Source organism: Accipiter gentilis, unplaced genomic scaffold, assembly GCF_929443795.1.
Source record: "Accipiter gentilis unplaced genomic scaffold, bAccGen1.1, whole genome shotgun sequence".
Lineage (NCBI taxonomy): Eukaryota > Metazoa > Chordata > Aves > Accipitriformes > Accipitridae > Astur > Astur gentilis.
In genome coordinates, this window is record NW_026060975.1 from 245,167 (window position 1) to 270,608 (window position 25,442).

Here is a 25,442-nt window from a genome sequence, read left to right on the forward strand (position 1 = left end):
TCTTTGTCTCACATGTAAAGTTATAGAGAGACAATCATTGAGCAATTAGCAGTTCGTTCCCTATATCAATATGTACATAGTTCCTTCTCTTTTTGCCAAGCCAAAACCGGTTTTGTTGTTAACTATCCTGGAGGAGAACTGAGGCATTTGGATGTGTGCTGGGCCTCAGGGATTGCAGTGCTGGGGATCACGATGGGCCATTTGTGGTATGCATCTGCTGAGGGGGAGGTGTCTGTTGTGAACTTGTTTGGGTTCTGGTGACCGCAGCTGGTGCTGTGCAAGGTGTCGGCTGTCACACAGCATGTCTGCTGCCTGGTCAGAGACAAGTTTCTAAGCACCCACACAACCAGGAGATGGAGAAGAACACGCCTAGTATGAATATGTAATGGACGTTAGACTATAAAAGAAGCTGTCTTGTTTTTCACGGCGCGCGTTGTGGTAGAGCAGAAGCTCCCCGCGTGCCCAGCGCTGTTTGCTTGCCTTTATTCATTTAATAAATTGTTAACTTTGTTTGGAATCCTGTTTGGGACTAAATTCATTTATAACAGTGACTCCTTTGGAATCCAGTAAGATGAAGGCTTGCTGCACCTCTGCTGAGAGAAGCCTCTTTGTTACTGATTGGTTATTGATTATGATTATGTTATTTGTTATTGACTAGTTAGTAGCTTTGATTTATTATTGATTTGGTAGTAGTTAGAATAGCTCATGTTTAATAAGAATATAAAATGGTAAGTAGTTTAGCAAAAGTATCTCTATTGTATTTTGCACATTTAATTAACAACCGACAGCTGCTGTGAAACCCTCTGTATAACCCGGTACCAAGGCCGAAGGAATTGGCCAAAATCATCTAGTAGGAACATTTAGAATTTAGATAATAAGTAAGAAGAACATATAGAAGCTTGGGAGCATGCAGAATGTGCTGTATACAATCACAAAAGAATAAGTATTGTCTAAAATTAGTTAACCATAGAATCTTTGACCGATTTGTTAGTATTACAGTGTTTTGTCTTAAGAAACTAAGAGAGATCGTTATGGACCTTAGTTCTGTTGCTTAGAAACCCCACTTTGGTCAAGATTCCAGTTAGTGGAATTAAGTAAAATCAACCAATGAATGTTTTAGTATAAGAATATTGATGAAGTGGTGTGACTGAGGGCCAATCATTTGAAAGGTTAAATTTAAGAATTAACATTGAATGTATTTTATGTAATCAAATACATGATGGCGAAAGTCGTACTGCGCAAAATCACCTGAGAGGTTGTTATAAATTGAGACTACAACGGATCATAATCCAATTGAAAATTTTATTAATTGTAGCAAGTAGAATATGAGCAAAGACAGCGCTGGGCGGCAGGGGAGTCTATGTTCCGCCAACTGCCGCACCAAACAGTTCTAACAGTCTCCTTTTATCAGTCATCCAGTTCCGCATTCAGGTCTTCACTCTGCGCATGTCCCAGTTGTTGTTGGGGGGTCTTTTTCTGCCTCCTGGTGGTCGTTCAGGCCGAAGGCTTGAAGTCTTCCTCAGTTACCTTTAGATAACTTTTCTCTTCAACTTGCTGTGTGGTATTTCTCAGAACTGTGTTATAAGCTCCTTTAGCAAACACTTCTAAGCAAAGCAATAGCTATTTCCCGTATTCTTACATCTTGCGGTTTGACACTTCTTTAAACAAAGCAATAACTGATTCTCATATTCATACATCCTTATCTTTAGCAATCTCACAAAATAGTTTTGCTTTGACTTATACAACTGGTATCTAATTAGGCTTATATAAGCAATTATGGCTATCTTTTCTTTAATTATTTAATCTTTATATTGGGCTTAACATAAATCTTAATAAACAATATTCTAGTCTTTAGTTTCTCACAAGGTCAACTATCGGACAAAGTGAGGAAGACTATGAAAGACCACCAGAGGACTCTAGACCACCAGAGACCTTCAATGCGCATGTGTAAAGGACATTAACATATGCTAATGACGTCCCAGAAATCTAATGGATATGTATAACCTTTCTCGGAAACCTAATGAATATGAATGAATAAGTTCAATACAAGGTGTATGATTTTGGTATTCGGTGTGCATGGTCTTTTGAGAGGACTCACCCACGCACCCGGCCGTTAATAAAGAAGTGTCTGCTTATCTACACTAAACTGGTGTTGATAAGTTCTTTATTCCGAGTTTTTCGGCAACATCTTGACTGAGGTGAGCACCATTGCAGCCCTTCGCCGCTCTTCTCGGCATCTGCTCCCTCCCTCTTCTGGGTTTGGGTTTTTTTTTTTCGTGTGTGTGTTTGTGGCGGGGTTTGAGGGGCCGCAGGGCCGGCTCCTGGGAGAAGCTGCTCGAAGCTCCCCCGGCTCGGAGCCGGCCCCGCCTCTGGCCCAGGCCGAGCCCCTCAGCGACGGCGGTAGCGCCTCTGGGAGAAGAGATTTCCGAAGGGGAACGCCCCGTGAGGGAGTCGGGGGAGTGGGACGTGAGAGGAACCCCTCTGCGGATCCCGAGGTCAGGGAAGGAGGAGGAGCGGGGGAGGAGGGGATGCCCCCGCAGCCCGCGGGGAGGCGGCAGGCTGTCCGCCCCCAGCCCGTGGAGGGGAGCGGGGGAGCGGATGTCCCCCAAAATGGCCGCGGCTCCCGCGCTGGAGCAGGCTGTGACGGAAGGACTGCACCCTGTCTGTGGAAGGGACCCGCGCTGGAGGAGTCTGTGAGGAACTGCAGCCCGCGGGAAGGACCCACGCTGGAGAAGTTGGGGAAGGGCTGTCTCCCGCGGGAGGGAGGGAGGGAGCCCAGGGCGGAGCAGGGGCCGAGCGCGGAGTCCTCCTCCCCCTGAGGAGGAAGGAGCGGCAGAGACAAGGGGTGAGGAACCGACCCCAGCCCCCGTCCCCGTCCCCTGTTCCCCTGCGCCGGCGGGGGGAGGAGGTGGAGAGAACGGGGAGTGGAGTTGAGGCGGGAAGGCGGGAGGGCTCCCCGGGGGGAAGCTGTTCTCAGGCTGGGTTTTGCTTCCTCGTAGCCTTGTTGTGACTTGATGGGTAGCAGATTACAGGGATTTGGTTTCTTCCCCAGGTTGAGCCTGTCTTAAGTGGGGAGTGACCCCTCCCTGTCCTTCAACTTGATGAGCTGTAAGGCAGGTATTCTGTTCTTGAGCGGTGGGGGGGGAGGAGATCTGACTGAAGGGTGCTAATTGTACTTTGTCAGTGGAGCTAGACTTGCAGATGAGGATGGGTTCTCTGAATGACATGCAAGAGGCGCCTGGCGACTCTTGGAAAGAAATGTACAAAGACCATCCCTAGAAATATTTTGGCATTTGAACGTCTGCTGGGAAAAGTTGACATTTCAGCAGAAAAGAAGTATGTTTTTTGGATGCGAGTCCTTCAGTGATCTCTCAAGTCTGTAATTTAAGCACTAAGAAACTCAACGATTAATATTGTATGGATTTGGTACTTTGTTTTGTGGTTCGTTCTTTGGCTTGAAATACAGCCACGCCACTACATGCTAAGCTCTAAGTTAACGTGGAGAGGATGGTTTTTAGTGAGATGTGAAAACTCCCTGTTCTGTAACCAAATCTTTTTATGGGAAGCATTGTGGTCTTGGGCTTGGAATGAGCTGAAAGGTAGTGCTTATTTCCACTTGGAGCTTTCTTTTGGGTTTTCAGGCTTAATCCCAAACTGGTGGTGATGCAAAGGTGAAAAGTTCAGAGAGCATTTTTGTTTTGCAGACTGCTGAGAGGCTGGACAGTAGGCCTAGCAATGTGTTTTGCTGACTGTCTGGTTTTGCAGGGTCTAAATGACAGAACTGCTTGTGGAACACCGTTATCGGTGGGCTGACCGGCAACCTCAAGGAAAGGCCAAAGCCGAGCATCATCAGTGACCCTAGACCTCCTGAAGAAAGCTCAGCGGATGAACTACCAGCAGTGGACAGTCCTGAGGCATTGGTGAAAACATCTTTCAGGTCTGGCGGATATGAGCTTACTTTGTTTATCCTCGAGAGGATATGCTTTTAAGATTAAGTCTGCAGCGTGGGTTTGGTGGGAGAAATCAGTCCCGAAGGATTCTGCAGTGCTGCGTATCTGTACTTAACAAGAGTGAAAAAAGAGGTCCATGAATAATACTGGCTGGACTTGTCCGTTACTTCTCCGACCTCCTTAGCCTTCCTAAAAGGTGAAGAACTAGACAGATATAAAGTCTGTAAGTAGTCAAAATGGTCAGGAAAGACAGCTCATTCTAGGAAGATGTCTTTGAAGGTTGGCACTGTTTCTTCTGAAAGTGGTTTAGTGATGAAGACTTGCACTTTAGGTCAGATGATGCGCTTTATTGATGCGAGGGAGAGCTAATCCTTTTCCTGTTGATGTGATGTCTTGAGAACTGTCTAGCATTAAAATTTATTTTGCCAAGGAGAAGGATTCTGGCCAGGGGCTTGCAAGCAAGCAGTCGCTGCTGTTGTAAAGTGCGTGACAGATCCTACCTCTTATTTAATCATGTGGACGTACAGTTGTCCGATGTTTCTTGGAGGCATGTCTTCTGAAAATGATTTTCTCAAAGTGAGGTAAACTGGAGAAGCCGAGTGATCTTTGACCAAAATGTGAAAATCGGCGTGCCCAGCAAAAGCGGAGTGAGTGGCAGAATTTATTTTTTCCAAGTGTTTTTCGAGCCTTTTTTTGGTCGCTGTTGAAAACCTATGCTCTACTTTTATAGTAAACACACATGTGTGCAAGCATGAAATGGTTTTTGCTTTGGATAAATTTCTCTTGACTACAGTGATTTTGATTATACCTCAGTCTGTCAAACTGATTTCAGTCTTCGTATAAGTGTGATTTTGAAGGCGCTGAAGTTCAAGTCGTTGTATTAGGTGGTAATTTCAGATACCTTGTTTATACTGCTTGACATTTAAAAACACGTTACCACAAAGTGAGTTTGTCAGTCTATATAAATGAATCCTGTAATTCCCTGGGGCGTTTTCATCCTTTAATATTTCCATTGAAATGATTCAGGACAAGTGTTTCAGAACCTTTGATGGTTTTATGGTTTTCTGGTGAGGCGTGGTATTGAATGGCTTTTAAACACTTTGTGTCTCTGGTATTTAAAATGTGTAATTTCAAGAGCTCTAACTCTTTTTCAGCTTTCACTTCTCATACCAGATTCTGGGTACCTGCAGTCCTTAGGTTGCTGTCGTCACGATAATTTCAACCTTTTTATATGCCAAAATAATGTCGGAGCGTTTCAAGTGGCATGATTTGATCATGTGAGTAGGGGTGACTCTTGGAAGCAGTGAGCTTGTACATAGCATGAAGGGTTGGAAAATGTAATGAAGCAAAATAGTTTTGCTCATGCCGTTTAAATGTCTTTATAAACATTACCGAACCTTTGTATTTCACCGGTAGAGGAATTACTGTACAGTGTGGCATTTTTGGAGGCTTTTATAGATGGGAATCCAAACAAATTGTTGTTACAAAGTAGATTTTAATTGTCTAGTTTCATAAAGAAAGGAAGCCCCGTGTGCGCTTGAGCTGTGCAGGGGAGTGGAAGAGAAGAGGGTATGTTGCAATCACTGTCTAAAGACACGAGAAAATAAAAACACCGTGGTGTTTTTACTGAGTTTGGGATCTTGTTGGTATTATGGTGCAAACTGGGGCTTAGGAGGCAGTAGCATCTTTTGTATGATGGGCTGCATGTTTGATTCCTCAAGGTCTTCTGTGGGTGGTGCAAGTGCTTCCGTGACAGAGTTTGCCTGGTGTGTCTGAGGGTAAGTGATTGCCTGGCAAGCATGGGCTTTCCTTGTTTCTTGTTTACTGGACGCTAGTGGAAGATCTTGCTACCCTGTTGCCTTTTGGGTACTGAAATGTGCTTTCCAAGTTGTCCAGTTCAGCATGTCTTAATTGGGAATCTGTTGGCTGAATCTCAGGGGGTGCGTGGGGCCACGTTGGGCTTGCATGAACTGATTTTACAGAGAGAAAAACCAGGCCTTGCTTTTGAACGTGACTGCTACGAACTGTAAAATGCAGCGACTCCCTTACTAGTTCTGATTGACTGCTGTTGGAGCAGTGTATGGCAAAACTATCCCTTCCATGCACAGCTAGAGAGAGAATGCCTGTCCAGTGTCAAAGGAGTGACGCTTGCTTGTGATTGCATCTCTTTTTATGTGAATACATATAAGCAGCATGAAATCCTAGCTGCCACCTCTTGTATTAGATCTTGTTTTCTACTGTGTGGGACTTACTGTTCTGTAGCTTGGAAAATTCGGAGGAGATCTATGTGTGCTTTTGTTCCGCTTCCAGATCTGAGCTTGAAACGCATTTAAACATGGAAGGAGGAATGTGACTACTTCAATCATTTCGGTTGTACTTTTCCTGCGGTAATAATCCGTCTTTAAGATGTAAAGCAAAACCCAAATGAAACCAACCCCCTCTCTATACCTCTCTCTATATTGCAGTGAGCAAGCAGTTGTAAGTAATTTTGTGTCTTGACTCCTACTCCAGTGCTTAAAATGTAGATTTAAAATCCATTCTCCCTGGCATTTAGTCTGTTTGCCTAATAAAGATAGGGGAGGCCCCAACTTTTATTGCATTTGAAAATACAGTGGAATATGGAGAATGGTGGATTATCCCCTTTTGACAAGGGAAAAAAAGTATCATGAGACACATAGAAGTGATTAGCTTCTTGGCCCACACTTTATGCAACAAACCCGATATATCCACTGTCTTTCTTTGCACCAATATGCAAGTTCACAATTACAGGGGCTGTGATTCCTTTGTTTTTGAATAGCTGTGCGTGGATCAGCATCCGTGTACGTACAGTCGTTGGCAGTGGCTGTGGGCTGATGCCAGTGTGGAATATTAGGTGGTGGGCGTACAGCCTTGGGAGGGCTGCGTGATCTGGCTGTTGGCTGGAGATGTCAGCGGTTGCTGACACTGAAGCCTGTAACTCGGAAACTCTCTTCCCGGATCTGCTTTTTGATCTGCTTGGTCCCTCTAAAGAGTAGTGGTGCTATTGGTCTTGGTAAGAATTAACAGTGGTAATTACTGAGCTCTTTGGGAGACTGTGTAGTAACTTTACAGGCTGCTTTAGCTTCCGTGTGCTGCTGCCTGGCAGCGCTACCCAAGCAGGCATTTTGATAATGCTGGGCTGGCACCCAGCAGGGGGAGCAGAGAAACGGGAGACAGTTTGGGTGCTGTTCTCCCAGTACCACCTAGAAGTTTGTGGAAGTGCTTTCTATTGGAGGATAGGAGAGAAACTGCTGCGTTTGTCCCCAGACTGCTGCCTGGAGTGAACCAAGTCACCAGGGTGGCACTGTTTCAGCGGAAAACTCGGCGTGTCCAAGATGTCATCATTTCTGCTAGACTTGTTTGGTTTTGATGTACGGGAGAGACGGGTTGTTCTTTTGAGTCCGAAGACCTGGGGCACTGGATTGGGGTGTATGACTGTGGTGGTGCTTATGGGATGTAATGGCTGTGCTGGCTCTTGTGGCAGGAGAGATCCCATGGTACAAGGTGACGGTGACATCCAGGGAGGAGTGGAGATGCTCGTCTGAGACAAAATGTTCAGTGCAACCTGCCATCCTGGTCCAGGGCCTGTGTGACAGCTGAAGTTGGTCCGGAATCGTGGAGTAGTCCAGCTGGCTCCATCTAGCACGTGGGGGCTTGGGGCAGCAGTGATTCCAAAGTGACGAGTCAGGGTAGCAGGCAGCTGAACAGTCAGCAGGTGAGGCAAAGACCCTCTGTCCTGAACCAGACAAGCCTTATGGGATACCTGTGTAGCTATACTGAACTAGGAAGTGATATAGATCATCTGTCACTGAGGCCATATGTCCTGGGAACCAGAAAGGCAGATTGAGTTCCTTCAAGGTCAGAGTGTTTTTAAGCTCAAGGCTTGCATGGGTTCTTAATTGCTGTCACCTTTCAAAATACTTTTAGCTTGAGACTGGTAACACCCCTGCTTACCTTAATAGCTGCTTTTCCTGTGTCAGCTGCAAAGTTCTTTATCTTTCCAAGGATGGTTTGCTTTGCTTTCCTTATCTGCTTCTGTTCTGCTTTGGGAGTCTTAAATAGCCCTGGCAGCTAATCTTCCTGTCTTTCAGGTTCAGTTGTGAGTGATGTAAACTGTTGCTCATGCCAGCTACTGGCCATTTGATCCACAGGATAGAGAGGATGCTGCAGTGCTCCAAGTGCGAAAACTTCAGTCACAGCACCGCGTGCTGGGAGTCAGCCCACGAGGCTCAGTCATGTGGGTCAAGGTGGCATCAGTGGGAATAAGGGGTATGAGCCAGCCTTCCCCCTACTTTGCCTGAGTCCTAGCAAGAGCCCATGTCTAGTGACCTGGTGGAGAGGGACCTACAGGACTCCTTTAGCACCTCTCACGTTTTGACACTCTCTGGGCAGCACCGAAGCTTGGCTGTAGCTACCTAAGCTAGTATGTGAGGTCTGAAAATCAGAGAGGGAGGTGATGCTATGCGGGAGAGCTGTGACCATGACCGCAGAAGAACAGGAGTTGAGGGCTAGTCGTGGGGTAGAATAAAGCCCGCCTTCCCTCCCGGGTCTCAGTATTTGTTTACTGCCTTTTTTATTTGGATTTTCTTCTTATTTTTTTAAAGAACACACAAAAATGAGAGATGAATCTCACTTGCCCTAACTTGTTAAAATTAAAAAAAAAGACATTTTCTCCTTGTTTTTTGTACCCATCTACTGCAGATTCAGGTCTCGCTAAACATTAAAATGTAAGCAGTCTCTCTGAAAACCGCCCTTCTCAGCATCTTTTTCAATCCAGACTTGTTATAAGGCACTTTACTTGGATTAAACTTAAATTCATCGGTGTTGTATTCAAACCTGTTGCTTCTTCCTGTTCTTTATTGGTAGTCATTATGACGAATAAGAAGGGAAAAGTGTTCTGTTCATTAAGGAAATGGCTCCCATATCATTTGTCTCTCTTGTCTCTTGTTTTAATTGTGCCTCCCTTCTAGGTGCAAGTAATGCTTTGTGAGAGCTGTGCACTATTTTCCTGGTAGATTGAGATTTATGAGTCAGAGGGGGAATGATCAGAGGAGAAAGAGATTTATCCCAGTTACTGTTCAAAGGCTGCATTCTCTCTCTCTTTGCGTATATCCACAGGGGTCCAGGAGGAAGGTGTTTTTTCAGGCAGTTGAAAGAGAAATGGACTTCTCTGCCTTTTGGGTTGGGGTTTTTTTTGGTGTCCCAGTCTTCTTGTTCTTCAGAGGATAGATGTATTACTGATGACAAGCAAAGCCAGAGATTCTGTCCCTGTAAATATCGGACACATGAAAAGACCCAAGTTGAGAAATTCAGATGGACTGTGGGTGTCCTAACAGAGCTGTGCCTTTGAAAGGCAGGGAAGAAATCCACTTCCAAGATGGGGATGAGAGTTTGAGCTGAAGCTCCATGGCTAAAGAAAGTCCTGGTAGTAAAGAAGTCCTGCTTTGAGGACTGCCCAATGCCTGTCGTTGACCACCCTTCTCTGCCTGACGTACGTCACGTGAATCTGGTACCATAATAAACTCTGAGCGTTTGTTTTGCAGCTGTGCAAGGCTTCCAGGTCTGTCTTTGTAAGCATGCAGATCACTCCCAGTCCTTGACATGGACTACGGTACCTCCACCACGCACAGAGGACAATCATATTTTTAAATCCAGATGCTGGTATACCTCTCCAACCACGTGAGTCTCAAACGTCCGTGCGGCACTCCTGTGGGCATACAAGTCTGTTCCCGGGTCTGTGCTTAGTTGCTTGGCTTATACCGAAGTTGCTAGCCCAGTCTTCCTTGCAGGTTTTCAGAAGAAACTGTATACGGGCAGGGAGTTGTATATAGGAAAAGACACTAACTTAAGGATAGCCTTTATTGTGATGAGGAAGTGTTTAATAATGCACTATTTAGTTGTCTCCACCATAAGCGATTAAAAGCCTCTAGATACTAATATCAAACTGGGATGCCTTGCAATTCCTGTTGACATAATTTTTAGCCTGGTTTCCTAAGGAAAACTGGCTATCCTTTTCCAAAGGAAATTGCTGTATATCTCTCAGTCAGCCTTCCCGTTAAGTTCTTAAGCATAGCTGAACTTGATCAGTAGCTTAACAAAATGGTAGGCATCTCAAAGGTATTGTTGTGGTTTAACCCCAGGCAGCAACTAAGCACCACCCAGCCGCTCACTCATTTTCTAGTGTATTTCCTCCAGCCCTGAGATAAGACAAAGTGATAGGAAAGCAAATAAGCCCGTTCTCTCATTAATCTTTCAATTGCTGAATTTGTGTGTCTATTGACATGCAAAATGTGATTATACTTTTACTTTGTCTTGTCAAAGGTGAAGTCATCTTAGTGACACTCCTCTGTCCACAGACACTTTCTTGGGAACTAGCTGTTAAATACTTTCAGTAGCTGGCTTCTAAAATTCTCTGGTTTGGTTTGGTTTTGTTGGCCCAGGCATGGCCTCAGATGTGAGACCAGATTCTCTGCCAGTTTTATCCGTGCAGTTTTATCAGAGTACCTGCCTTTAGCAGGGCTGTACCAGTATATGCCTAAGGCAACTAAGATGTCACAAGCTGAATGGCATTAGCTAATGGAGTGCAATTCAGATGGAGAGCAAGGTAATCAATCCACCAGTTCTCTGTTCTCTTCTGAGAGCCTTCATACTTCTGTGGGAATTTCAAGGACTCTGGTGATAGAAACAAAGCACCAAAAGCTAACTTGACTCAAAATTTCAGATGGGTAGCATGAACAGAAGAAACTGTATACGGGCAGGGAGTTGTATATAGGAAAAGACACTAACTTAAGGATAGCCTTTATTGTGATAAGGAAGTGTTTAATAATGCACTATTTAGTTGTCTCCACCATGAGCGACTAAAAGCCTCTAGATACTAATATCAAACTGGGATGCCTTGCAATTCCTGTTGACATAATTTTTAGCCTGGTTTCCTAAGGAAAACTGGCTATCCTTTTCCAAAGGAAATTGCTGTGTATCTCTCAGTCAGCCTTCCAGTTAAGTTGTTAAGCATAGCTGAACTTGATCAGTAGCTTAACAAAATGGTAGGCATCTCAAAGGTATTGTTGTGGTTTAACCCCAGGCAGCAACTAAGCACCACACAGCTGCTCACTCACTCCCCCTCCACCCAGTGGGATGGGGGAGAAAACTGGGAAAAGAAGTGAAACTCGTGGGTTGAGATAAGAACGGTTTAATAGAACAGAAAGGAAGAGACTAATAATGATAAGGATAACACTAATAAAATGACAACAGCAATAATAAAAGGATTGGAATGTACAAATGATGTGCAGTGCAATTGCTCACCACTCGCTGATCGACAGCCAGCTAGTCCCCGAGCAGCGGTTCCCCCCCCTCCAACTCCCCAGTTCCTATACTAGATGGGACGTCACATGGTATGGAATACCCTGTTGGCCGGTTTGGGTCAGGTGCCCTGGCTGTGTCCTGTGCCAAGTTCTTGTGCCCCTCCAGCTTTCTCACTGGCTGGGCATGAGAAGCTGAAAAATCCTTGACTTTAGTGTAAACACTACTTAGCAACAACTGCAAACATCAGTGTTATCAAGGTTCTTTGCATATTGAACTCGCAACATAGCACTGTACCAGCTACTAGGAAGACAGTTAACTCTATCCCAGCTGAAACCAGGACAGGTATTTGGTTCCTCTCTGCTTTGTGAAAACTGCTGGTAGGATAAGAAAGGGTCCCAGTGAAGGAATGGATAGGAGAGAGAGAAGCTGCCTTCCCAGAGTTGCTGTCTGGTTGAGCAGTGCTAACATTGTCTCTATGTAATCAGCACATCTGTAGCTGTGAACGAGGCGCCATATGTGACCACACAAGCAGGCAGGGCGCTATTTGGAGGAAAAGCCCAAGGAGAGCAGAGCAGCAGGAGACACAGCAGATCAGAGAATGTGTTGCTGTGGGGAAGGTAGGAAAGCTGTAAAGCACAAGTGCCTAAGAAGCACAAGTGTCACAGCTTGTGCTGCAGCTTTGAGTACTCGAAGTGCTGCTAATGAAAGGTACTCTTGTCACTACTGTTATGCTATAAATCGTGTCTAATCACCCTGGTGGAGTGGACCACATATCTTATTTGGGTAGATGAAGTGAATTCTATGCCATGACGCCCTGGCCTCTTGGCATGTGGTGACACCCAGCGTGGTCTTTCTGTGCACATGCAGAGGTCGAGGGTTTCCTGATGTGAACTGATTGTCCTGGCGTGTCACCTAACGGGGAGGAGCAGCTGGGTTTTCAGGCAGAATGGCACTGGAAAGGGGCTGGTGGCCACCTGGCCTATTCCTCCAGCCTGCTTGCCCTTGAAGGGCACTTGGGAGGAGGGGAATGCGGGCTCTTGTTCTGGCAGTCTGTGCATGTCCTGTGGCTCATCCTGTTATTGAATTAAGGCTGTCATGGTGTATATTTGATTCCCAATGAGAAAAGGGGATAGTGGCTTTCTTAGTCTTGGCAGTCAGAGAGAGTGTGATGAGCTGAGCTAAGTGTCTTTGATGAATTGCTGAAGCTTTGAGTTCTTTAATTTGCATAAGCAAGAAGCGTTAAGAAGGCACTCCAAAGGAAATTCCTATACAGTTTCATCTGCTTTTAAATGGCTGGCTGATGGCAATGAAGTTACGTGGTACGTTGTACTGTGATGCTTTCCTAAAGGATGTGGTAAAACATTCTCCAGATCCAATCCAATCAAGGACAGATTTGGTTTGGCTTTGAGACCACAAAACCTGCAAGTAAGAGTTCAGGAATAATTTGAAGGGAACAACAACAGTAGCAATCATGCAATGACCCAAAATAATCTTAAGGCTGATGGATAAGAGCTTAATCTTTGCTAAGGTCCTGCGTTTCTTCTTTGTGTGAAGAGCTTTGAAGGAGGAGGAAAAAGGGATACTTAGCTCCAGTTAATTGAGTATGACAATCAGATCTGGAGAGAAACCTGTGTTCCATCTTGGGAAAACACTAGCCATTTATGCATTGAAAGATCAAATTGAGATTTGTTTTTTTGATGAAACCCAAGAGAGAATCTGTTCTAAACATTTACCTGGGACACATTGGAAATCCCCATACCTGTTGCAGGTGTCATGCATCCAATGGATTGAATTGTTGATTCCCCCAGGAATGCTATGACTACCAGCTATGGGTTGCTTGGAGTCCCCTGTTTGCACTCCCTGCTCTGTGTATCTCTCTTTTGACCCTGTGCTTTCTGGTGAAGGTTTTGTCTGGTTTGCCTCCCCATGCAGAATGATTTTTTGTAACTGCTGTATTTTGCTGGAGATTCTTTTGCCAGCAATTCTAAAGCCCAGCCTATCAGTGCCTTTGCAGATAGATAGCAAGGTGTAGGTAAGCTGCCGTGAACTGTCAACACCCCTTACCCACCTAACTTGCTAGTGGCTGTTCTTTATCTGGTTTTTGCCTGCTAGGCTGCCAACTGGCAATTTCTAGAAACTCTTTTATGTAATAGAAGGGTCTAATTTGGAAATTATCACACTATCCATCTGAGTACTCAGCACATGCTGATGTCAGAGCCGCTGGGCCTGTAGTTTGCAGATTGGGACAATTCTTTGTAGTTGTAATGATTTTTGGATCTGAATCTACTGAAGTGTTCACAGCGAGACTGCTAAAGCTATCATGTGTTAGCTGGTTTCCACGTGAACTTTAAAAATGGATCTAAACTTTATAAATTGACTCCGGTTGTTTTGAAACCAGACCTGTAGTTTAAATTTGCTGTCAGTGCAGCACCAGTACTCTGGCAAAGAGCAATCTTGTATCTTCTTTTGGTGGAAAGGCCTTTATTCTGAGGTGTGGCAATTGACCCAGGAATGGGGGCTTTGGGTCCCCATTTGTGCCCAGGGCTTCCTTCTGTTACGTATGTAGCTTTGATCTGTCTCTTCTTTCATGTGAGCTCTTGCAGTTCCTTGTCAGAGCAAATTTTCTCTCAGCTCAGCTGAGAAAGGGCTAGACCTGAAGTTGTGTTTCTTTTAAATGAGAGCTACTGAAGAGCATTTCCTGTGCAAAGGAAAACTCTCAGAAGCTTCTTTTGCTTCCTCTTAAATGATGTGCACAAGCAGCATTTAGATCCGTGTGAGCATCTGTAGTTGGAGTTTCTAAGAAGAAGGTAACATTTCTCTTTCCAGTACTTGGAACCTCAGGACTGATTTTTGTCATGTAATTGTCACCAATAGTATCTGCTCCTGAATCAAAAAGATGCTTGTTATCCTTCCGGCTGCTTGTAGCAGTTACAATTAAGTCTGCCCTAATTCCAAGCAGTATTACTCATAATAAAGTAATACTCAGATTCATTCTGAAGATGTTGAGAAAGTTGGATTCCTCTTCTGGCACTGTACCTCCTTGTGAGAGTTTCTTCGCTTCCTAAAGAGTTTTAAAGTTGCTTCTAATATAATTACCTGCAGTGTGTGCAGTACTTGAGTAAAAGAATGTGAGAGTGTAGTAGTGTAAATGGGGTGGGCCAAAATTGGTGTAAATTGGCATAAAACTCAGTTGACTTCTGTGGAGTTATACTGATTTACTGCAGGTGAGTGTGTGGCTTGGTATTTCAAAGCAGTGCTCATGCACTGAAACGTGCCTCTTTGTTGATTAATGTTGGAAGTCTGCTAAAGTTGTCAGAGTGTTTTTGCTGAATCATGAGCGATGCTGTTGAATGATGTGTTAGTCAAAGTGGCCTGGGCTAGATACAGCAAATTCCCGTCTGTGGAATGCCCACTGGCTTTCACAAAAACTCCGGGAAGCTCGCAGACTTGGAATGAGTATGGCCTTTAATTGGGCTTTGCGTGTTTGTTCATTGCATTCGTTCTCAGAAAAAAACCAAAAGTGCTTAGTGCTTTTCTGCTTTATAATTTGTTATATAATATAAATAATTGTGTTATCCTGATACATCAGCTCTTCTGCTAGCAAAACTGTCTTAATTTCTTACAAAAACTGCTGTTTGGTATCAACAGAATACAGGCTCCTTAGTTTTGTGTTGCAGCAGAATATCAACCGTATTACTCTCTTTTTTCCAAACTCATTTCATTTTTTTCTGAATTGAGGTTAAACTCAGATTTGTCATCTTCTAGATGTCATTCTTTTTGAAGCAGCAGTACAATAATGAGTGAAAATTTTATAATAGCAGAAATTGATTCAATCTATTTTACACAGATCAGTTTCCGCCCTGGTCGCCCGTGCCCCAGCATGGCTGTGTTATAGCCTGTGCAACTGTGGTTTGTACTGTTTAACATGAATGACCTGGATGATGGGGCATAGCGCAAAAGAGGGGGTGTGTTTGGTAGACCTGGTGGGTGTGTTGCCATCCAGAGGGACCTCCACAGGCTGGAGAACTGGGCTGAGAGGAACCTTATGCAGTTCAGCAAGGGGAGGCACAAAGTCCTGCTCCGCGGCAGGGAAAAACCCCATGCCCCAGTATGTGCTGGGGGCTGACTGACTGGAAAGCAGCTTTGCTGAGAAGAAGCTTGGGGTCCTGGTGGACAACAACTTAGACCATGAGCCGGCAATGTGACCTTGCAGCAAAGGCGGTGGCCAACAGCATCCTGGGTGGCATTAGGAAGAGCGTCACCAGCAGGTCCATCTTCTGCTCTGCTCAGCATTGGTGAGGCCACGTGTGGAGTGCTGGGTCCAGTTCTGGATTCCGCAGTGCGAGAGAGACAGGAACATACTGGAAAGAGTCCAGCAAAGGATCATGAAGAGACTGGAGCATCTGACATGCAGCAGGAGGCCAGGAGAGCTGGGACTGCTCAGCCTGGAGGCAAGAAGGCTTGGGGGAAGCTTATCAATGTAAATACCTGACGGAAGGGAGCACACAAGATGGGGACAGGCTCTTTGCCATAGTGCCCAGTGACAGGACAAGAGGCAGAGGGCAAAAATGGAAATTCAGGAAATACCATTCAAACATAAGAAGAAGCTCTTTTTTTTTTCTTAAGTGGTTATTGGGTTGGATTTTTTTGTTGTTGTTTTGGGTTTTTTTTTTACTGTGAGGGGTAGCCAGACACTGGCAGAGGTTGTCCAGAGAAGTTGTGGAATCTCCATCCTTGGAGATATTCAGAACATGATGAGACGGAGTCCTGGGCAACCTGCTGTAGCTGACGCTGCTTTGAGCAAGGGGGTTGGACGAGATGATCTCCAGAGGCCCCCTCCAGCCTCAGCATTTCTGTGATTCTGTAGTGGGAACAGCAAAGCTGAATTATCACCCTGTGAGTAAAATCCTAGCATCTGATCTGCATTGCGGATCTGTTGTCTGCATTGCAGATTTTTGTTGCGTTGTCTGCACGCATCTGCTGGGTGGAACTCCCTCCAACATCAGTATGAAGTAGAGGTCTGCAGTGCAGATTGACAGCTGGGATTTTTCTCTGGAGCATTTCCCCATCTGTGTTTGAGACAAACCAGGATAACATTTTAACTTTTTTCCTCTGTAAACGGAGTGTTTTGTGAGTTGAGTGTTCCATAGAGAAGTTTATTAAAAGGCAAGCTTCATCTCCAGTCCTCGAAAAAAAGTGGCACTGAGTTCACAGCTCAGATGCTAGGAAAGAGGAAACTCATGTGACAAGATACTAATACAGGTCTGCAAATGTAATTTAATTTTGTCTGAACAAGTTTCCTCTAAGAAGGGAGGGGAGGTGCAAATGACAGAGACAACTTCCATAGAGAAGCAGTGAAAACTTTTTTATCAGTTCATTGTGAGTTGGGTAATGGTCTTAGTGAGATTATCTGTAGCCTTAGCAAGCATTAGTTTATTTCCAGGGTCAGCCAAATGCTTTGATCTGTTTTGAATCGAAGCCTGGTCGCAGAGGTTGCTGCTTGTTGCTTCTTCAGAAGCATTTCTGGGGGTCCTGCTGAGCTTTCTCTAGGTCTTAAAAAATGCTGCTTAAATATTGATCTTTGCAGAGATACTAGACTAAGGTGGCATCTATTTTTAACCAGTACTCTCTACTAATGTTGATGTCAACAGAGAACTTGGCCTAAAATACTACATGAGAAATTTTCCAGTGTATTTCCTCCAGCCCTGAGATAAGACAAAGCGATAGGAAAGCAAATAAGCCTGTTCTCTTATTAATCTTTCAATTGCTGAATTTCTGTGTCTGTTGATGTGCAAAATGTGATTATACTTTTCCTTTGTCTTGTCAAAGGTGAAGTCATCTTAATGACACTCCTCTGTCCACAGACACTTTCTTGCAAACTACCTGTTAAATACTTTCAGTAGCTGGCTTCTAAAATTCTCTGGTTTGGTTTGGTTTTGTTGGCCCAGGTATGGCCTCAGATGTGAGACCAGATTCTCTGCCAGTTTTATCCGTGCAGTTTTATCAGAGTACCTGCCTTTAGCAGGGCTGTACCAGTATATGCCTAAGGCAACTAAGATGTCACAAGCTGAATGGCATTAGCTAATGGAGTGCAATTCAGATGGAGAGCAAGGTAATCGATCCACCAGTTCTCTGTTCTCTTCTGAGAGCCTTCATACTTCTGTGGGAATTTCAAGGACTCTGGTGATAGAAACAAAGCACCAAAAGCTAACTTGACTCAAAATTTCAGATGGGTAGCATGAACAGCGACCATCTGTGGTTTGTTTTTTTGTTTCTGAACAGGAGATCTTTTCTGGAGAGGAGGTGAAAGAAACAGGTTTGCTATGTGACCACATTGAGCTAAACACTGGCTTTGTTGAACTCTGAGACAAAATGCTGGCTTTTGAGGGCCAAGTATGTGCAATTTTTAGAGTAAGTCCCCATGGCTGTAGCTCTGGCTAGACAACTGCACCCATGTTCATGCTGTTTGACATCCCCAGTACAGAAAGGCTGAGTGCTGCGAGGGATCCTTGCTATTCCACAGCACCTGACTACGGTCTGCCTAGTCTTGGAGAGCATTTGTGCCATACTTGACTTCTCTGTAACCATGCGGACCCCAGGGCCACCTCACTGTTACCTTTGTCAGTGGCTCTGCCCCGTGTCCTCCTTGGCTGTTCTCTGGTGACCACGGAGGGATTATTTTTCAGTGGGATGTTACTAGCAGGACAGGAAAGGCAGGAGGGGTTCAGCTGTTTTGTGAGGGACAGCCAGAGCTGCAGGTAGAGAGCTGAGGTGACCTGCGGTGACCTCCTCATGGTCATGGATAACCAGCTGGTTCACATGCAGGGGTCTAGCTCCTGTGCCAGTTTTATGTTGTTGCATTGTGAGATTTTGTGTGATATTTTTAAAAATTGTTTTTGGGTTTGGTTTTTTTGTGATTCTTACTGAACCAAGGCCTGTCACCTCAGGCTGTTTCTGGCAGAGTGACACCAGCATCCCTTGGCAGGACTGGATTTGCAGGACTGGGCTGTGGGCTAAATGAGCTGGCAGAAAGTCTGGAGTAGTGCCAGGTCTGGGATGAGCTGCCCAGTCCAGGAGGAGAGGGTTGTGGTCATCATCCTCTGTCTGCACCAAACTCACATTACCCTGTGGCCTTCCTTGCTCGGCACCTGCCTGTTCAATGTCAGCATTGGAGCGTGCAGGTGTGTGAAACTACAGCCATCTGGCTTGTCCTCGACTCGGCGATGAAACTAACAGTCGCTTTCTGACAGAAGGCCATCCTTGGCTGGGCTGGGCTTGTCCACGGGTTCCCTGTTGTGTAGCATCTACTGGAGGATAGTGTCCATTTGTGTGGCACTTAGCATTTTCCTGGGATGACTGCCATAAGCATTCCATTTATGCTAGTGTCACTGATCAAGTCTGCGTGTTTTAGGGCTTTTGTCTGTCCCGAACTTGTAAGCAGTCAAGACCCAGGTGTTAGTTTAGTCTTGTGAAGCCCAGTGGCAGTTACCTGACCAGCAACCTCCTTGCTTGGTGCCCGTGTTGAGATGACGTCATGACTGGTTACGGTGAGGCATCGTGGCATCTAGTTTTCTGGGTCACACTGGCTATAGCATCGTGCTGACCTGGCCATGTTAACTACAGTGTTTTGGGCTATGCCTCTTCTCCAGGTGTACATTGACTAGTGGTGCTTCAGGTGGCTTGCGTCCAGAAGATGCATCCAAACTACATGAGAGTGCCAACTGGAAAGTGCATCAAAAAGCCTTCCAGCGTTACTGGAAGCGTTTTTCAAAGCGTTACTGCTTGTTGAACAGAGGCTGGTGCCTTGCTGCAGCCTAGGCAGTGTGGACATATGGCCAACTTAGCCTGCAAAGCGGCTTTGAGAAGATCGTCTCAATAGAAGCAATGGAGAGTTGAGAGAGGATCGCTGAGTTCATTTTATACCTGTTTCCTGAAATTTCTTCTTCTCAGCTTTATTCTTCTTGGTCATATATTCTTAAAATGAAATTCTTCTTTACAGGGAAAAAAACAAACTTCTGGCTCTGTAGTTTCCAGGCAGCATGGATTATAAAATGAAATAACCCAACAGTATATTTAGAAGCATGCAAGTAAATGTCTCGTAGCTAAACTTAATGTAAAGGTACAGCTAATTGGAAGTAGTATGTTAACACAGAGAATAATGGTACTTATTTCCCATTTCACAAGGTAGAAGACAGACTTCAGTTAAATGAAATTGCAATGAAAATCATTATTATTTTGTTGTATTTCTGAGGAAGAAAGTAAACCTTGGAAATTTCTCAGGTGATTTTGGAACTTTCTTCTCTTGTGGGTGTTCTTTCAACTTTAAAACATTTTCATCAGAATTTTTTGATGCCTGTAAAAATAGTAATAACGTAGGAGACTAGCAATATTAGATAAACAATTGCCAGTTAAATCAATCTCACTGTTAAAACACAATATGAAAATGTACACTGCAAAGCAGCATGAAAAAAATGCATAGAAAAATGGCAATGCATGATGTTCAGAATCATGTGCTTTGTGGTTTTTACATGCTTGTTTAGTGGTTTGTCCTAGTCCTTACCAAACAGTCGTGTAAGGAACCAGCTTTGCCAAGGACCTTCCTTGCAACACTCTCCTTGGGATACCTAGTTTGTGACAGCAAAAATGGGAATGCCATGGAAAGGAAAATGAGGAATGAGAGGAGATGGATGGTTTTCTGTGTGTGTGCATGTGGTAGGTAGGGAGAGCCCTGGACCATTTCCTGAATGTCAGGCCAGGATCCTGCTGAGAGATGCTGGTGGTCCTGCAGGATAACTCAGCCCCGGATTGTCTTTGTTCTTCAAGTGCTCTGTCTGTGAGAAGCCTGAAAAAGGTGGCTATGTTGGAAAAGCAGGGCGTGTGGTACCAAGTACCTGCTTTTCTTTTTACCCTGATAGGAGAGGAGGATTTGTGGCCTGTCACAGACTGCAAGTTTCCTCTCTAGTGTCAGCAAGTGGGAATTTTGCTCCTTCCAGGGCAATATCGTAGGTTGAGACCTATGAACACACTGCAACAACTCAGCCAGGAGGGAAGCCTGAAACCATACTGAGGGACAAAACTTAGCTGCTAGAAGAAGCATTAGAAACTGGCAGTGAAGTTTGTCATGAACAGGTCCAGTGAGGAACCAGCCATGTTGTGCTCATCTCTGAGGAGATGCAAAACCCACAGCTGAATACTAAGCAAGAAGGGGGAAAAAAGGAGGAGGAAGAAAAAACCAAGCAGCATCGTTTGGAGGAAAGCACGTATTTTTCACTCTCATGTAGAATACAGGAAGTTGGTTTCAAATGTTTTGTTGTTGTCATTACCTCTTTGATAGGAGTAGTTCATGCTGCTACAGGAGAATCACAATTAACACTGATGAGGGTGTGAGGGTAGCGTCCATGATAGGAGGCAGTGCATTCCCCTCTCTCTGTGTTGGCTTGCAGAGCCTCGCTCCTCACTGAGGGCAGCGGGCTGCCACACTGCTCTGAGCGTGGAGGCGGGTGATTTTGATGCTGAAGGTCATGCCCAGCTCCTCTTTCATGTGCCACAGGTCTGTGACTAGCTGATGAGTGTAGCTGCCCATTATGTATATGCAACGGGAGAGAAGAGGGCTGTTTTGCTGGGGCTCTACAAAAGCTGTGGACAAGAAGACCCAATGACAGAGGAGCGATAGCTCTGGTAAGCCAGACCTCTACACAGTGTCTAATGTTAGTGTTTATCTGACCAGTGGGTAGCTGGAAGTGTTGTCCAATGGCAGATAAAACCCTAAAAACGTGCACTGTGACCATCCTTTTAGGATTCGTTGCAAGTAACCATCGGGGTAGGGATGCAAGAAGTCCGTTTTTATTTCCCTGCTGTTCAGTTCAAGAGTGAAATCAGGAATAACTTTTAAGTGAGAGTCAAATGGACTGCAAGCCTGTAGATGAAACGAAATACAGGGATGGAGACTGACCTTGTCTATCCACAAAATAGCAGTGATTTAGAGATCAGTTTATGAACTTATTACTTGCATCTATTTCATTGAATTCAGTAACTGATGTGTGCAGCATTCCCTTTCTAGCACACCTGGGTGGAAGAAGATGTTATCATGCCAGTTCAGGCACTCCTGCAGCAGCAGGAAATGATGAATAGAATAGCTGTTGTTTTCTTCCTTCGCTTCCTCTAGATGAACATCTGAAGTAAGGCAGAGGGGCATCTTTCCACACTGTCATTCTGTGTATTTCTCTTTCTTCAGCCTGTTTCCATTGTACTTTAATTTTGTGCAGAAGTGATGGCTTGCCCATGACCCCTGGCTGATGGTTGTTCTCTCATTTGGCCCTTGTCAGGGCAGAAGCAGGCGTACTGTGATTGCTTTACTCACCACGTTAGGCTATCAACCAGCATTTGTTGATCACTTGTGCGCTTGCAGATTTGAAGTTGTCATTCTTTCCATTTGCCACAGTTCTCTTTTCTTTTTTTCTTTTTCTTTTTCTTTCTTTTTTTTTTTAAAGCTTCCGGCACGGGACACAGCCCTCGCTATACTTCAAGTAATCCTCTCTGCACCCTTCCCAAAATTCATGGCTATTATTCAAGAAAGCAAAGAAGGGCTCAATGAACAACACTGAGGCAGAAAGAATGAAGTCCTGACAGTTTATATTTAACGGATGGCATTTTTAAAAATTCCTAATTAAATACCTCAACCTTTTCTCATTTCAATTGTTGGCGATAGTTTTGCAGTAGCCCAGTGTGCATTTACTGTTCTCAGGCAAGAGAGGAGCCCTGTTGGTGGGAGAATTGTGCGGGTGGTGTAACACATAGATCTTCCAGCTCACCTTCCTGTTATTCAGATGTCCGAGTTTGTGATCAGTTGTATACAGCAAGTTGCCTATATTTGTGTTTCACATTTTGGTGGCACTTGCAAGATACCTACTGCTATGTGTTAGTCTTGTATTTTGCCACTAGTATGAGATTGCTGCTGAGCTGCTTCATCCTTGTGGAGAATGAAGTCATATATGTAAAAAGTAAATTATTTGGCATGTGCTTGACTTGCTACCCTGACTTCTTATGATGTTGTGAGTCAAATTCAGAGTGTTTGTCCTCACCTTCAGTGATCTGGATTGGCTGTAGTTCAAGCTGCAAACGAAGGCTGTGGTCAACAGCCTTCTGGACAGTGGAGCTTTTTCTCCAAGCGTACCACTCTGTATAGAAAATGGAAATAACTCTAGCTTTCAAGGTTTCTCTGCATTTTAATGGAAACTTACAATTCTGGACAAATCCTGTGTGCAAAGGTGGCTGGGTTAAAATCTAAGAGTGACTCCTAGGCAAACAAGAACAAGGGGAAGTTTGACAGAAACTGGTCCAAATTCATGCAAGCATTGAGACGAGTTAGCGCATATTTTTTTTTTTTAATAAACTTGAGGAGATCTTCTTGGCCTCGTTAAGGTATCTTTCAAGGTTGTTAGTTCCTGCAACAGAGAGGTTTCCGTAGTCATCCTGAGCCCTTTCAAGCATGGGCTGTTTGGCTGAGCAACATTAATTGAGGAGTGAGGAGTTTGTGGAGTCTGCTATTAATAGCTGAGTACTAATAAGGTGATCCAGGAGAATGTAATAGTTTATGAGGTTGGGGGAGGTGGGGGGTATAAAAGAGGTGCAGGGGGGCGAAATATTCCTCAGGTGAATCATTCTGATTTAGATAAATGGTTCTCATTCCACCTCCCAAAATGTGGATTAAATATTCAGAACAAGTAATTGTGAAGTAATGGGCAAAACTTGACATGCACCTGCTGCATCATGTCTACCTCTTAATGAACAGTAAATGACGCAGCTGCTTTGTCACACTGGGTGTGTTTAGCCACAGAAGTGGGGAGATGGCAATAGAGAGCTGTGATGAGGCTGTGGTAGGTTTCTGTTTTTAACAAAGGCTGCCAAATGTCAATGTGTAATTTATGATCATTTCAAGAACGGCTGCTTTTAGATTGAATATAGATGGGAAACAGGCGTGTCCTGTGTGGCAGATTTATGCCCGAAGTCCTGTACTTTTAAGAATATAAGTGAAATTTGAGAACAAGTAATTCTTAAACCATATTTACTCTGTCCATTTTAAGTTAGGAGTAAGTAGGTGCGTATCAGAGTGATAAAGGAGAAGTCAGATGCTGTTAGCTGGTTTTACTGAATGAACCTAGTCTATAGCGTCTCTCTTGGTTCTTCTCCTGGAAGAAGAACCTAGTGCTCTCTTTTTGGCATCTGCATGGAGATACTGTTGCATTTGTTTTTTCCTTGATGGCAATTTTGTTGCCCAGTTGACAGCTTAAGAAAATTTCTTCTCTAAGCAAATTGCCTGCAGTTTGCCAAGGGCAGGACTGAGGTTTGTGTGGGAAACCATCTTGGTTGTTGTTCATTGCTGATTCTGTTTGGTGTCAGAGGTCTTTGCTGTGCTGGAGGTCTCAATTTCAGGACAGAGTGACAATTAGAGCAGTCAAAAATTCCCTCCTCCTTTTGAGGTTCCTTGCATGTTGATGCAGCTCCCCAAACGTTTTCCAGAGGCAGGCAGCCATATAATTTGCTGGAAAAGCAGTAAGGTAACCTTCCAGCTGCTTTCTACATTGCTTGTCTTCTCATGTCTCTGAGAAGGGATTTGATGGTGGGGAAAAGAAAGCAGACTAGAAGCAGAGAGTACGTGTCATTTTTGCATAGCTTTTTTTTGGTACCGTGGTTCTAGAAGAGGGCAGGGTGTGGTGTGTCAAAGCCAGGGCAGATAAAATGTTAGTACACAAACTTCCTAATTTGTCTTTCCTTCCGGTACAAATAAGCCAGTACTTTATCATGCATGAACACAGCTAATGTTGATGAATGGTGAAACCGTGTAGCATGGAGGCAGCAGTGTTTTGGGATTACCATATTCCCCAGTGGATACCTGCAAGTGCTGCAAAAGAAAGAAACAACACGGAGAACATGTAGGATGTGACTGATGCGCCGTTAGCCCACGTGCTGCTGAGCAGAGACAGCCTGTGACTTCTGTGTCCAGAGGGACTGTTTATTAAGGAGAAAATGTACAATTGTTTTGTGTCTCGTTCAGGTGGCTTGGATTACGCGGCTTTGCGTGCTCACAGCAGCATAATTCCTCTGGGAATGTCCACCCAAGGAGAACCGATGTGGATGTGCAGAGCTCTGAGGTGTCCTGGGAGTTGTGGAGTGGCAGGGCTGCAAGGCAGCAGGAGCGTGTCTTTGCTCCCGCATGATGCAGAGGGCTGCATGCAGAAACATAATAGCAAATTATAGATCTTTGTGGGTCCCAAGCAGTGTGAAAAATCTGCCCGTTGTCCTTTTAGGCAGTAGTGGGGTGGAGGAAGAGATCTTCATAGCCATACCTGGTCTATGGTTTTTTCCGTGTGGGCAATGAAAGGATATGCCTTGGCATTTTTGAAATCAGCTTTTTCTACTTGTGTGTTTTTCCATCCAGCCTGAATTTTCAGTGATATTAAAGCATCTTTTTACCTTCCCTGGTAATGGAAAAGAGTCTACACTGGCACATATCGCATTGTGCCCGCCTCAGGAACATTGCGCTCGGTGAAAGACCTATGATGTAAATGAGCATCTGACTGGTGGATTTACAGGCGAGGGATGTTTTGGAGTTGCACATACAACTGGACTGCTGTAAAACTTAAAGATGTTTTAAAACTCAAAAAGTGTTTTTAAAACCTGAAATCAGTTGTTTGTTTTGAGTGGGCCCATGTTTAGAGATGGAAATATTGAGTACAGTGTAAACCAGTTGGAATTACAGAAATGAAGGGTCTCACCCAACTGGCTTACCAGTGGTGGAGATGTAAGGATAAAAATGAAAAAAATTGCAAGTTAACCTCTTAACACTTTGTTGTACGTGTGACAGACAAATCACTGATCTACCTGTGCTGATTCCCATTTCTCTATGATCCATGTACAAAACCTCACACTGCAGAGTGTGTGAAAGATGGTCAGCCTTTCAAGCCATATCACTGTGTAATCTTTGTATTAATCACAGAGCAATAACTTGAAATAACATTCAGGGTAGGTGAAAACAGCCTTGGACTCTAGCCTTTCTGTTGTCATCTTCACCTCTGGAAAGAAACTAAAACTATAGGGTGTGTTGCAGTGAAGCTTACAACTTGCAGTTGAGTGAGTAGGTGTATACCTGTTTTCTCATGTTGAGATATGTTT